General features: G+C 41.5%; 1 pseudogene; it reads right to left on the reverse strand.

Annotated features, from left to right (window-relative positions):
• Positions 1–5,138: 5,138 nt before the first annotated feature.
• LOC102885243 lies at positions 5,139–6,093 on the reverse strand (annotated as a pseudogene).
• Between the last annotated feature and the right edge of the window lie 7,006 nt (positions 6,094–13,099).

Consider the following 13,099-nt stretch of genomic DNA (forward strand, 5'->3'; position numbering starts at 1 on the left):
AACAACCCATTCCCCACACCTGTGAAGGGGAAACAGGAACCAACGGAGTCATTCCCTGTGGCTAAAACCATGGGGAACCTATAGATTAAAGGCTGGGAACTGCCAGCAGGCCTTTCACTCTACATATTCTTACCTTTTCACTCTACATACTATTCCCCTTCCTCACTGTATGTCCGGGTTGACAAAGTCTTTTAAACAGTAACTCACAGGAACTAAAGAATGATATACAAATTGAATTCCCTCTGAACACTGGGTTCTACTCATTCTTCCAAGAGTCTCTTGGTCCCTCTCACTCTCTGTCTCTGAGAGGACACCACACTCTGTCTGTGGAGTGTTATCTCTTCTAATAAACTTTCCTTTTAACTCTAACTTTGGTGTGTGTGTGTTGAATTCTTTCTTCATTCTCTGCCAAAGGACCCTCTTCTTCTCTCAGTACAGGGCTTGGTCTCCCTGCCACTCAGGGAAATCTGCCCTGTTATGCATCAGTTTGTCCTCTGGTTTCAACCCTGGAGCTCTGGTGAACATGTTTGTCTTAGGCTGTGAGAAAGAATTCAAGGACATGACAAACAGCAAGTTGGAAAACACGAGTTTATTAAAGCAAAAGTACACACTTAAAAGTGTAGGCAGCTCAGAGGGAGAGTCTTCCCTGAGCTGTCTGAATCATGGGCTTTTGTTTTCTTGGGGGTGGGCGTGTACTAGGCTATCCAGCTTGCCTCCTGGTCTTGGTTTATTTCCCATGCCACCTGGAGAGGAGGAGGTGGCCAAGGCCACCTATCTTGTTTCCTGGCCTTGGTTTGTTTCTCCTGCTGGAGTCTCACGCTTGAAATCAAAACAGGGAGAGGATTGAGTAAGGACAATGGAGACACTCCAGAGCCACATCCTGGATTTGGCAGGTCTCCCTTGTGCTAACTTTCCTGCCTCATAAATCTCCCCTGAGAGATTTTTGGACCATAATGATACGGGGTATTGAGGGACTGGAGGTCAGGCTTCTGTAGCCACTTCAGGCTGAAACAGGACATTGTCCCTACCTAGCCTGGGACCAAAAATCTCTACCTGCCTGATCTAAAGGCTCCAGATTTCCCTCCAGGACAGTCTCCATTGACGGAATTGGCTTAAATCCCTGCAGCATCTTTATGTGGAACTGTTGTAATCTGGAAGAGACAATTTAACAAGAAAATTAAAAATGGAGTAAAACATAGGCCAAGGGGGTGAGGTTGGGGGAGCAGGTAACAGATCCAGCACTTAGACCATTTTCTTTTTCTATGACATTAGAAAAGCTTAAGAAAGCATGGATTCCCATTCTCCTTTGGAGGGCTGAGTATAGATTAGAATTAAGAGGATTAAGATCATAGTGATAGAGTTACTTGGTCATGAACACAGTCCAGAAAAGAGGTTAAAACTGACCAGGTAGCAGCAGCCAAATGTGGTAGATATTATGGAGGAGATAGGCTGGAGTTCAGAGTCTGACGGAAATTTAGGTAGTTACTGAGAGGAGTGCTTGGGAGTAGGGCACAGGTAAAACGAAGTATAAGGGCCCAAAAGAAACCCAAGCAGGAATAGAAGGAACAGGACTTTTTGACAGCCCTTTGGTCAGTTATTCACTTATCCTGCAGAGGGTCCCTCTGCTTCTGCTTTTTGAAGAGCAGTCTTAGGTCTTCTAGAGGTTCACAGGTATAGTTGTCTTCTTAGTGTTCCTGTAACAGCTTATGGGAGAAGGGTTTTATTCTTGATAAATGAACCCAAGACTATAGACTCTGTAGTTTTATTGCTATGGGTGTAGAAAGGAGAACTTGATATGGTCCTTTCCATTTTGGGTTAATTGGCCTTCCCTAGAGCCTTTTTTCCAGGTTTTAAGGAGAACCCAATCACCAGGAGACATGGTTGCGAGATGCTCAGAGTCATTGCGAAGGGAAGGATCAGGTTCTCCTATTTCTGGAGTTGTCCCAGATTGATAATATATTTTAGTTGATCCTGGACCTCCGAGTCAAAATATATATTGGAAGATAGGAAGGGCCTCTCACATAGCATATCAAAAGGACTTAATTTTAAGTCGATTTAGGAGCTCCTCTATGCCTTAGGGGAGCTATAAGAGAAGCCAGAGCTGGGTCTCAGAGGTCTCCTGGCATAATTTGGCCAGGATCTTCTTTAGAGTATAGTTGGCCCTTTACCTTCCCAGAGGCTTATGGCCTTCTGGCCATATGTAGATGATATTGAATCTGTAAGTCTCTATACATTTGCTTGATCTGGAAAATGAAAGAGGACCCAATGGGATGAGTCAGTGTGATAGCCTGCTGAAATGTGAAAGGGTTAAAGGATAATTAAAACCTGAAACTGGACAAAGGAAGTCTATACCTTAGGCCTAGTTTCTGGAACCCCTAACCGCATTCTGTTAATCATGAAACTTGTAACAATGAGCTCATACGCTAACTGCCAGTTTTAGCCTGTGTAACCCTGCTTGCTTGCGTGGCATGAAAAATAATCAATTTTATATAAGCTGAAAATTACTGTTTGGCCATCGCCCATGGGAACACTGGCTATTGCCCATGGAAACATAGGCAATCACCCATAGGAACATAACATTCTAACAACAAGCTTTCTGTTTCTGTACTCCCCGCTTGCACACCTGACCAGTGGGTTGACAGGTAGTGAATAGGAGAAAGATGGACCTTTGTGTTTAAGACAGAATGAGGAATAGGTTTTAGGGCTTAAAAACCTTGTATCTTGGAATTTCGGGGCTGCTCCTTTGGAAGGACAGCCGCCGGCTAATAAACTGCCTCTATAATCAAAGCACTCAGGTTGAGTCTGGTTATTCCGGTCACAACATCAGGACAGAGTAGGCAGCTTCAGTAGCCAGTAAAAATTTACTTTTCCTCCTGCCCTGTCGAGGGTGACCTGAAGATCTGCTTTCATGATTGTGATGGATTTCTCTGGGACTGGAGTCAGCCAGTGCTCAGGCCTCCCCAGAGGAAGCAGCTCTCTCATTTGAGAGGCTTGCAGTGAGGGGAGAGGGCTTAGGGGGTCCACCCCTCTCCGGCTCCCCAGGGCTTTTTTACTCATTTACACTCACTTTCTAGTGCCCTTCCTTCAGTATGCACATTGGTTATGCCCCAGTCCCCACGATGCCAACCAAGGTCTGAAAGGTTTTTATTGCCCAGGGTCACCTAGAGATGGTTCCTGTGAGACAGGACATCACTTGCGAAATTCTTAATCTTTTAGCAGGAAATGAAATGGGACATCTCTTGCAGAGTTAATCTTTTTAGTAAACCTAGTTAAGTTTTCTTCCCTCCTTTCTTTGGAAAAAGGCTCTCTCCCTCAAATCCTGATAATTGCCCTGGCGACTCATAGCCTCTGGCTATTGATAAGGATCATCAGCCCATTGTTAGCAGAAATGACGTTAAGTCAGACAGGGCCCTCAGAGTCTGAGGAGGGAGGGAACTTTAGGCCAAAGGTCTTTTTTACTCGTTAAGAAATATATTAACCAAGCCTGTTTTCCTTTACTCACTTAATAGGCAAATCAATAGAAATTAATAGATATATGGTTTAAATAATAAGTTTGTATCTTCTCTTCCTTGACTAGGGACTGAAGTGGCACCCGGGGCGTCCAGGGGCACCCTGGCTGGATGGCCGCAAAAGGAGGGGGCGGCAAAAGCCTAAGGCACCCTGTCGTCAAGGACTGTGGCCATTCTAAACAGGAAGCAGATACAGAAGAAGAGACCTCCTGGCCCTCAGCATCCATACTAATAAGAAGAGGGTTCATGGCTCTTAGAAAAGAGTTAGGCAGGAAAGTAGTTAGGGAGTTTTGGGTTTGCCTGCAAAGATGCTAAGGTCATTCTATCTAGAAGGGGTTCGCCCTAATCTGCCCACAAGTAAGCAAGCCAGAAGGCATTTTTTAAACTCACACAAGGAAACCAATAGGCAGAGATTTAGGTACCAGTTTAAGCCAGTCACTCGCACCTGCACAGTGAAGATCCCAAGGACCTTCAACTCACCTGAGTCTCATTATACCTTCATTATAATATGATGCATATGTCTGGAAGTTCATTAATATCACTATAACGGACTGAATTCTGGGAACAAACATGTGCAGAAAGCAAAATGATGAATCACTGTGTCCTGTCAATCTTAGTTGTCAATCAAGGAAGCCCACTCCTCTAAGAAAAGTAACCACCCACAGCAAAAAGGGATAAAAACCCCAAAGGCTTTGTTACCAGGCCTTCTGAGCCACTCTTCTCTTGCTCAGGCTCACTTCCACGTCTGGAAGTGGACTTTCCCTTCTAATAAAGCTTTTCTTTTCTGCTGTATTTCGGTGTCTTGCTCAATTCTTTGTTTGAGACATCAAGAACCTGGACAACGCGCTGGGAGAGGATCCCCACTCTCCGGTAACAACAAACAGCAAGCTGGGAAGCATAAGTTTATTAAAGCGGAAATACACACTTAAGAGAAAAGTGCAGGCAGCTCAGAGAGACAGTCTGCCCCAAGCTGTCTGAATGATGGTCTTGGCTCTTTTCACATGCCACCGGGAGGGGAGGAAGTGACCCAAAGCCATCTATCTTGTCTCTCGGCCTGGCTTGTTTCTCCTGCTGGAGTCTCATGCTTAAAATCAAAACAGAGCGAGGACTGAGTAAGGGACTGAGGGAAAATTCCAGAGCCACATCCTGGAGGAAAGGGGGAATCCTAAGCTAACTATTCTGCCTCAAAATGAGAAATGATTTAATCAATATATTAATGTTGAAGCAAATGAGTATTCATTACAAGTTTACTAACACATCGATTGGGCACCTGATAATTATTATTTTTCCTCCAGCTTTATTGAGATAGAATTGATTTTAACACCTGATAATTATTAAATTTTACTAGTGCTTAATACATGCATATTAAATTATGTCATATAGCCCAATATATGGGATATATTCCCAATATCACTATTAAGTGTTTAATATCACTCTATCCATTCTGTAGATGTCAAACTGAACTCAGAGTTAAGTTAGTTGATAAATGACAGGTAGTATAACACAAGAGAGCAGAATTTAATACAAAGTTATTTGACTTGAAAGCCCATGATTAACTACTTTGCTAGGAGAATTGCATCACGGGAAAGTCAGGATTTCTGGCATACCCAGTATTTCATTTCCTTTGACTCAATCTCGAAGCCCACACCCAGAGCAGATGACAAAATCATGAAAAGAAAAATGTTCTAGAGGTGAGTTTTTTAAGGCTCCCTTCATGTCTCTATTCCTCAGACTAGATGAAGGAGTTCATCATGGGAGTTACCACTGTGTACATTACTGAGGCCATGGCACTCCTCCTGGGGGAGAGAGTAGCTGCAGAACTAATGTAGACTCCAACACAAGTCCCGTAGAACAAGGAAATAACAGACAGGTGAGACCCGCAAGTGGAAAAAGCCTTACACTTTCCACTGGCTGATGGAATTCTCAGAATGGAGGAGACAATTCGAGTGTAAGAAAAAATGATCCCTGAGAGGGGACCAATACCCAAAAGGCTAGTCACTAAATACACCGAGATGTTATTGACGAGGGTATCAGAACAGGTGAGTTTGAGGATCTGAGTGAGTTCGCAGAAGAAGTGTGGAATTATCAAGTCTGTGCAGAAAGACAGATGCAGCACCGTCAGACTGTGGAGCAAGGTGTTCATAATGCTAATGCACAAGGAGAGAAGAACTAGCAAGCCACAGAGGCAGGGGTTCATGATGACCACATAATACAGAGGGTGGCAGATGGCTTATGACCCATCATGATCAAGAGTAAATTGTCCATACATAAAAACACCATAAAAAAATATACCTGAGTGAGGCAGCCTATGTAGGTGATGGCTTTGTTCTCTGGATGTTCACCAGCATCTTGGGGACTATGGTGGAGGTGAAACAGATGTCCACCAAGGACAGGTTGGAGAGGAAGAAGTACATGAGCATGTGCAGGTGGGAGTCTGAGCCAACAACCAGGATGATGAGCAGGTTTCTGAGCACAGTGACCAGGTACATGGTCAGGAACAGCCCAAAGAGAAGGGCAGTTCCGGGTCCTCTGAGAGCCCCAGGAGGAGGAATTCTGCCGCGCTTGTTTGGTTTTCTGATTCCATGTTGTTGATGAGTCTGCTGAGAAATAGAGACATGAATTACAATGAAACAGACATAACTCGTTTGACAGAAGTCTTTCATCTATGCCTTAAATTCTGGTAATATTTATATAATTCTCTTTTTTGAGTTCTTCTACTCATTTCTTCCATTGCCAAGTAACTTCTGAGTGACTTTTACATATCATATATTTTTCTAATGCTAACAGTAAAAATGAAAACACATACTGTTTTATTTTTTTAGGAACTATCATGCCCACATGCCATTTTAAAATCTAGGATTAAATTCTAGTGGTTTCCTCACACAGCATCAAACCTGGTAGGATGACTTCATTTTCTCAGAGATTCTTAACTCTGTAGTTTACTCTATACTGAGCCTGTTCATAATTGCAAATCTCAGGTATTGCTGGAAAATGTAATCTCACATTCTCTACTGCCTCAATGTAAGAAATAACATCACTAATTCATTCCTTCAAATATTCTATATTTGACAATTAGATCAAACCCCTTTTTGGGACCCATCTATTTCAAAGGAATTGTTTTTGCTGGAAGGGGATTTGTCATTTGTCATCAGCCATAAAATGAGGGACACTTTAAGAAAAGGTTGAATAAATCTATCATGTCTTTTGTAGAAATGTCACACAGGGGAAATTCCTGTCTGTCTCTTTGAACAAGAATAGTTAGCGCTTTTTCTGAACAACTGGTTTATTTTCTCCTGTAACGACATGTTTCTTTCATTTCTTTGACTGCTAGGAAGCATAAAGCCAGATACGTGGACCATGTCTAGAAACTCAGAAAGAGTCATTTTATAGTATATTGTTCTGACTAATTTTTCCTTGGTAGCCATCTTCCAGGATATGGCCATATGGCATTTGTTTTGTAATTATCCCACATCCTCTCAGCACTCTTGAGTGCATTTCTCTATGCATCTTTGCAGAGAAATCTTCCCAAAGGTGCCAGTGAAGGTGCAGCACAGTCTTGAGGATCACTCCAGGTCCTCACTCTGGCATTCAAATTCCTCTATCATCCGACCCCTGTAATAATTACATATGGAGTAATGTACTCTCAGCAATTGCCAACTCATAAAACTGACATTCTACATCATGACTGAGTCAAGAAATCTTCAAGAGTGAATAATTCTAAGAGCTTGTGTGCAGATAACCAGCATGACACATTGCTGATGAACACGTGTCATTTCCTGCTCTACTCAAAACTAAAGTATTTCTCTCAGGATGTGCACTTTGGAAGGACACAGATTCTTAACAGAAGTGGAGGAGGATGAAATGTGTGGGGTCTTGAGAAAGCAAAGAAGATGAGGGAGCATGTTTTCCTCTGCCCTCACATTAGATGGTGTGGGAGAGAACTGTTGAACGAGCCGATGCTACCTTTCAGATCACCTGACAGTATCACAAACTATACAATGTTTTATGAGGCAAGGGAGGAAGGACATAGTCTATTCATGAGACAAAAGAAGTTAAGCAAAAGTTCAAAGGATATTTGTGCCCTTCAAATGAATAAGATGTTATATGCATTGAACAAGAAAAGATCTCAGTGCAAGGGACATAGTGAATACTTTAGAAATATTAGCTTTGACTATTGCCCTTGTTATTATTTTTATTAATAACAAAATAATTGTTATAGTAGTAGTCTTTATGGAAAATGTCAAGCTTGGTTTAGGATGTTTCTTTTCCCTTCAACTTCCTGATACACAGATTGTTATCTGTTTCAAGAGTCAGTACTCTAGAAACATGAATGGAGGTTAATACATTAGGAAAATTTTAAAATGCAAGAAAGGGACTTTATAATTTTTCTATGTTAAAAGGTTAAAGAGTTTCTCAAAAAATTAAAAATTGAATTACCATGTGATCCAGCACTTCTACTTCTGGGTATACATCCAAAAAAAATTGAAAGCAGGGTCTCAAAGAGATATTTGTATACCCATGTTCATAGCAACATTATTCACAATAGCCAAAGGTGGAAGCAACCCAAGTGTAACAGATGAATGTGCAAGCCAAATGTGGAATATGTATACAGTGGAATATTAAATGTCATTCACCTTAAAAAGGAAAGAAATTCTGACATGTGCTACAACATGGATGAACCTCAAGGACAGTAGGCTCAGTGAAATCAGCCAGTCACTAAAAGATAACAACTGTATGATTCCACTTATGAGGGATACTTAGAGTAGTCAAACTTATAGAAACAGAAAGCAGAAGGGTGATTGTCAAGGGCTGGGATGACAGCAGAATGGGGAGTTAGTGATTCAGTTTTACAAGATGAAAGGAGTTCTGGAGATGGACGGTGGCGATGGTGGCACAGTGAGAATGCACTTAATGCCCCTGGATCGTCACTTTAAAATGATTAAAACAGTAAATTTCTTCTTGAAGTTAAATCAAATTATTTATTTTTCTAAATACATTTTTAAAAAAAAACAGTGCCTAATAACTGTAGGGATTTTGAGCAATGTGGAAAAGCACAGTGATTTAAAAAAAAGACATTGTAAACTTCATCTTCAGCTGGCCACAGTTGCTAATAACATTGATGTATTTCCTTCTTGCATTTTTTTCCTCTACCTCTACATATATTCATAAACACATCTCTCTTTTTACAAATCTGTGTCATTCTGGATGTCCAATTTTTTTCAATTACAATTGACATTCAATATTATACTAGTTTTAGGTGTGTAGCATAACAGTTAGACATTTATATAACTCATAGAGTGATCCCCCAAGTCTAGTACACACCTGGCACCATACATAGTTATTACAATATTCTGGACTAGATTCCCTATGCTGTGCTTTACAACCATGTGAGTATTTTACAACTGCCAATTAGTACTTGTTAATCCCTTCACCTTTTTCACCCAGCCCCAACCCCGCTCCCAGCTGGCAGTCACCAGTTTATTCTATCTATGAGTGTGTTTCTATTTTGTTCATTTATTTTGTTCTTTAGATTCCACATATAGGTGAAATTATACAGTATTTTCCTTTTTCTGACTTATTTCACTTAGCATAATACCCTCTAGGTCCATCTATGTTGTTGCAAATGGTATGATTTCATTTTTTTTATGGCTGGGTAATATTCTATTATTTATATGTACCATATCTTCTTTATCCAGTCATCTATCAATGGGTGTTTAGATTTCTTTCATATCTTGGCTATTGTAAATTATGCTGCAATGAATATAAGGGTGCATATCTTTTTGAGTTAGTGTACAATGGTAAGTTTTATGTTACGTATATTTTTTAATGATTAAAAAATTAATTAATTAATAAAAATTTTTGAAGGAACTTTTTCTGACTTGCTTTAGTCATCCTCCTGTATACTCCATGGAGCTTTGGGAAAGCAGCTACCCCTCACACTTCATGGTTATTCTTAGGGACGTAGTCTAAACCTTACTTCTGTCCCATCTTTCTTCCTCAGCCAGGGAATCTCCCAGGTTAGGAACTATTTAACACCATTCACAGAGACTCAGATCTTACCTTCTTCTGTTCTCGGTGGGATGATACCCAAGTCCAGTTCAGAAATGACCCAGTGAGTGCTTTCTCCTGGGAGAATCCAGGGCTTAGATCCTCACCAACCCTGTCCCCTCAGTGTGCTCCAGGAACCCGGAACCTTCCAAAGAGGCCAGAAAGGAATGATTGGGTGGGTCTCTGAGTGTCTACCAATTGTTCTTAGGAACCAAGCGGTAAGGACCACCCATCACGAGCCCCTGAGGGTCAAGGGTGAAAAGATAATGAGAATCGCAGAGCTCTCAACACCCAGCCTCCTTGCTCCACAAACCAGGGGACAGCACAACAGACTAGAGACAGATACTTCAGTTATTCTCAGGTAAGACAACAATTACTTTAGCACAATGGCTGTCAAACTTTAGTGTGCATCAGTCACACAAAGGGCTGGTTAAAGCACTGATCTCTCGGTCCCACCCAAGAGTGGCTGATTGACGAGATCTGGGGTGGGGCCCAAAAGTTTGCATTTCTGACAGGGACCCAGATGGTGCTGATAGTGCTGGGTGGAAGGGAGGGCACCACACTTTGAGAACCACTGATGCAGAAATTTCTGAAGCATGGTGTAGAATCAGCCACATCTGGAGGGAAATCCTTGAACAAGCCTGAGCTTTGTATTTTTGCTCATCTGTGTACCTACATTCAAGGAATGCACATGAAAGAAAAGAATAAACTACACTGCAGAGTATACACACGTTATTCATAAGATTTATATTATTATTAATAGGATCTGATGCCTCCCCTAGAAGGGTGTGTGTTTGAGGGGGAAGGGGAAAAGAACCAGAAGATGAAGGAGAAGGATGAGGAGGAGAGAGAGAGAGAACATCCGTGGGACACCTGTGAGTTGTGAGGAAAGAGGAACATTTGAAAATTCCTCGAGGACCCCTGATTACATCAAGAAGCAAGTTGACTGAGGAGACTGACCTTCCCTTGAATCTCAGTGTGTCCTCTGAAGGATCGAATTTAAAACCAGCACTGTGAGGACAGAGCAGCACAGGTGCCCTTCTGCCCTTCCTGGGAACTAAAGGAGTGCATCAGAGCAGTCTAGAATCCTTAGAAAATTTTAGAAAGCATCGATTCCTTTGAGTAGGGAATCAGTTCCGGCAACTTTAGGGTCAGAAAAAGGGGTCAGCGAAGCCAGAAACAATTGTGAATCTAGTGCTAAGGGACTTGGAAATATGACAAGTAGTTAATGAAAAATCAGGAGTGCCTTTAGACAGCAATTCTCAATCTTGACCCTCAGGTGACACCAGAGTCACCTAGGAGGTGAACCCCACCCCAGAGTTTCAGAAGGTCTAGGTGAGGCCTGAGAAACTGCATTTCAAAGAACTCCCCAGGTAATGCTGATACTGCTGGCTGGAGGGCTGCACAATTTTCATGTCCCAGCGCAAACTGAAAATGTGAGATCCCTTGGTCAAAAATTTCAGGACAGTGACAACAGAGCATTAAACCAAGAGCGGGGTCCTCTTCAACTACCCAAGTTGCAAGGCCAGGAACCCAGCTCTGGCTGCTGGTCTGGGGACAACACTCTGAGTACCATTGATTTAGATTTCCTACTTAATTAACCTAGGACTACCTCCAAATGGAAATAATAATAATAATAATAGTAATAATAATGATAATAATAATAAAGTTGCCTCTTTTTCTCCAGAACTTACAAGAGATTTCTGTATCTCCAGGGTGACCCCACAGATCACAGAGGCTGAGTTTCTCCTTAGAATTTAAATGTTGAAGACAAATTGGCCCTTGAGAATTTTAGAAAGACAGTCATGTGTAGTTTCTCAACAAGACACATTCTTTAAGTAACAAGATGTCTTCTTTCTGGTCTGGCAGGTGTGGTTGTGTTGATAAGGGACAAGTGGTCTTTTTACATTTTTTTTTCTGGCCCTAGGGGCTTTATCTCCAAAGCTCCTCATTAGTCAAATTGTTCTGTCTTCATTCCAATCCTGCAGCAGAAGAAAGGAAACTGGCTTGCTGATTACCTGAGGGAGGATAAGCATGAGGCCTCTCCTCTCTCCTGCTCTGTTCTGTTCCAGAGTTAAGCTCACAGTCAGGAGCTAATCGAGATGCCCAATAGCTCAGACAGTACCCTTTACTTCCCAAACGTCAGTCATTCCTGGCTGTCTTCAGGGCTGTTGCCAATATTCCCATCAACTCGACTCTTAATTAATTGGTTCACATTTTTAACTCAGCCCAATCCTGAGCAAAGTTTTCTGTGTGTGTGTGTGTGTGTGTGTGTGTGCGCGCGCGCGCGCGTGTGCTGGTGATATACAACTGACCCTTGAACAGCTCAGGGGTTAGGGGCACTGATCCCCTGAACAGTCAGAAATCCACTTGTAACTGTTGACTCCCCCAAACTTTACTAATAGCCTAATGTTGACCGGAAACCTTACAGATAACAGTCAATGAACACATATTTTGTATTTATGTGTATTATATTCTGTATTCCTACAATAAAATAACCTAGAAAAAATAATATATTCTTAAGAAAATCATAAGGAAAAGTATTACAGTATTATGTGTATTTCTTTTTAAAAATCCAGTATGAATTAATACACCCAGTTCAAACCTGTGTTGTTCAAGGGTCAACTGTATTTTCTAATACACATTAAAATATGTAGTCTTTAAAAAAAAGTCTCTGCATCCCATTTTGGAAATACTAATGATTACATCTCTACAGTTTCTAGATTTTTGCTTTGGGAGCACTTACTCAGGTGGCCTTCTCCAACACTCGCCCTAGGCAAGGTTTCTTGGTTTGGGACTCTCTCGGAGGTGCTTTAGTCATCGATGGCACTCATTACAGTTCTCCTGAGATCTAGGACTTTGATAATTATTTTATGAAAGCCTACTTCACTCTCTAAACTACAGCTCCAGGAGAACAAGGACTTAGTTTTGTTCACCATGGCTTAACACAGACCCAGACAGGAGCTGATTAAATATTACCAGTACAAATCAAGAAATCGTTTCGACCTATGAGTTAGGTGCTATTATTATACCCATGATTGAAATGAAGAAACTGATGATGAGAGGCAATGGTTTGCTGGAAAATCAATAAAAGTTCTGATTTGTGGCACTGACCAATTTCCGTGGTGCAAATTATTCCATCACAGTCAATTTCCAGCTACCAGTACACAGTCAGTCACTGAAGGCAGAGTTGAGAAGAGACCATATGATCAGCTCTGCAGAACAGACTCCAATTCCACTCACCAACTAAAGGAATTCTCTATTATTCGAGCTTCCCAAGCTTATTCACGTCTTATGGCCTCAGTACCAGCAGTTCTGGCATTTCTCTCTTGAAGCCTCTTCCAGATCTTTCCATAGTTGGCCTTTGTAATTCAGGCTTTCAAATTAAAGAAAAAGCCACTTCAAACATTAGTAAAATAAAGACTTAATATTAAGGGAGACTATTGAAACAGGAAGACGCACAAAGTATAGGACAGAATAAGGAAGGGGTGGGTGAACAAAGGTTAAAAATTCAGAGGCAGTTGGCTGGGGAGAGAGGGGAC

The sequence above is a fragment of the Pteropus alecto genome, unplaced genomic scaffold (assembly GCF_000325575.1).
Source record: "Pteropus alecto unplaced genomic scaffold, ASM32557v1 scaffold864, whole genome shotgun sequence".
Classification (NCBI taxonomy): Eukaryota; Metazoa; Chordata; class Mammalia; order Chiroptera; family Pteropodidae; genus Pteropus; species Pteropus alecto.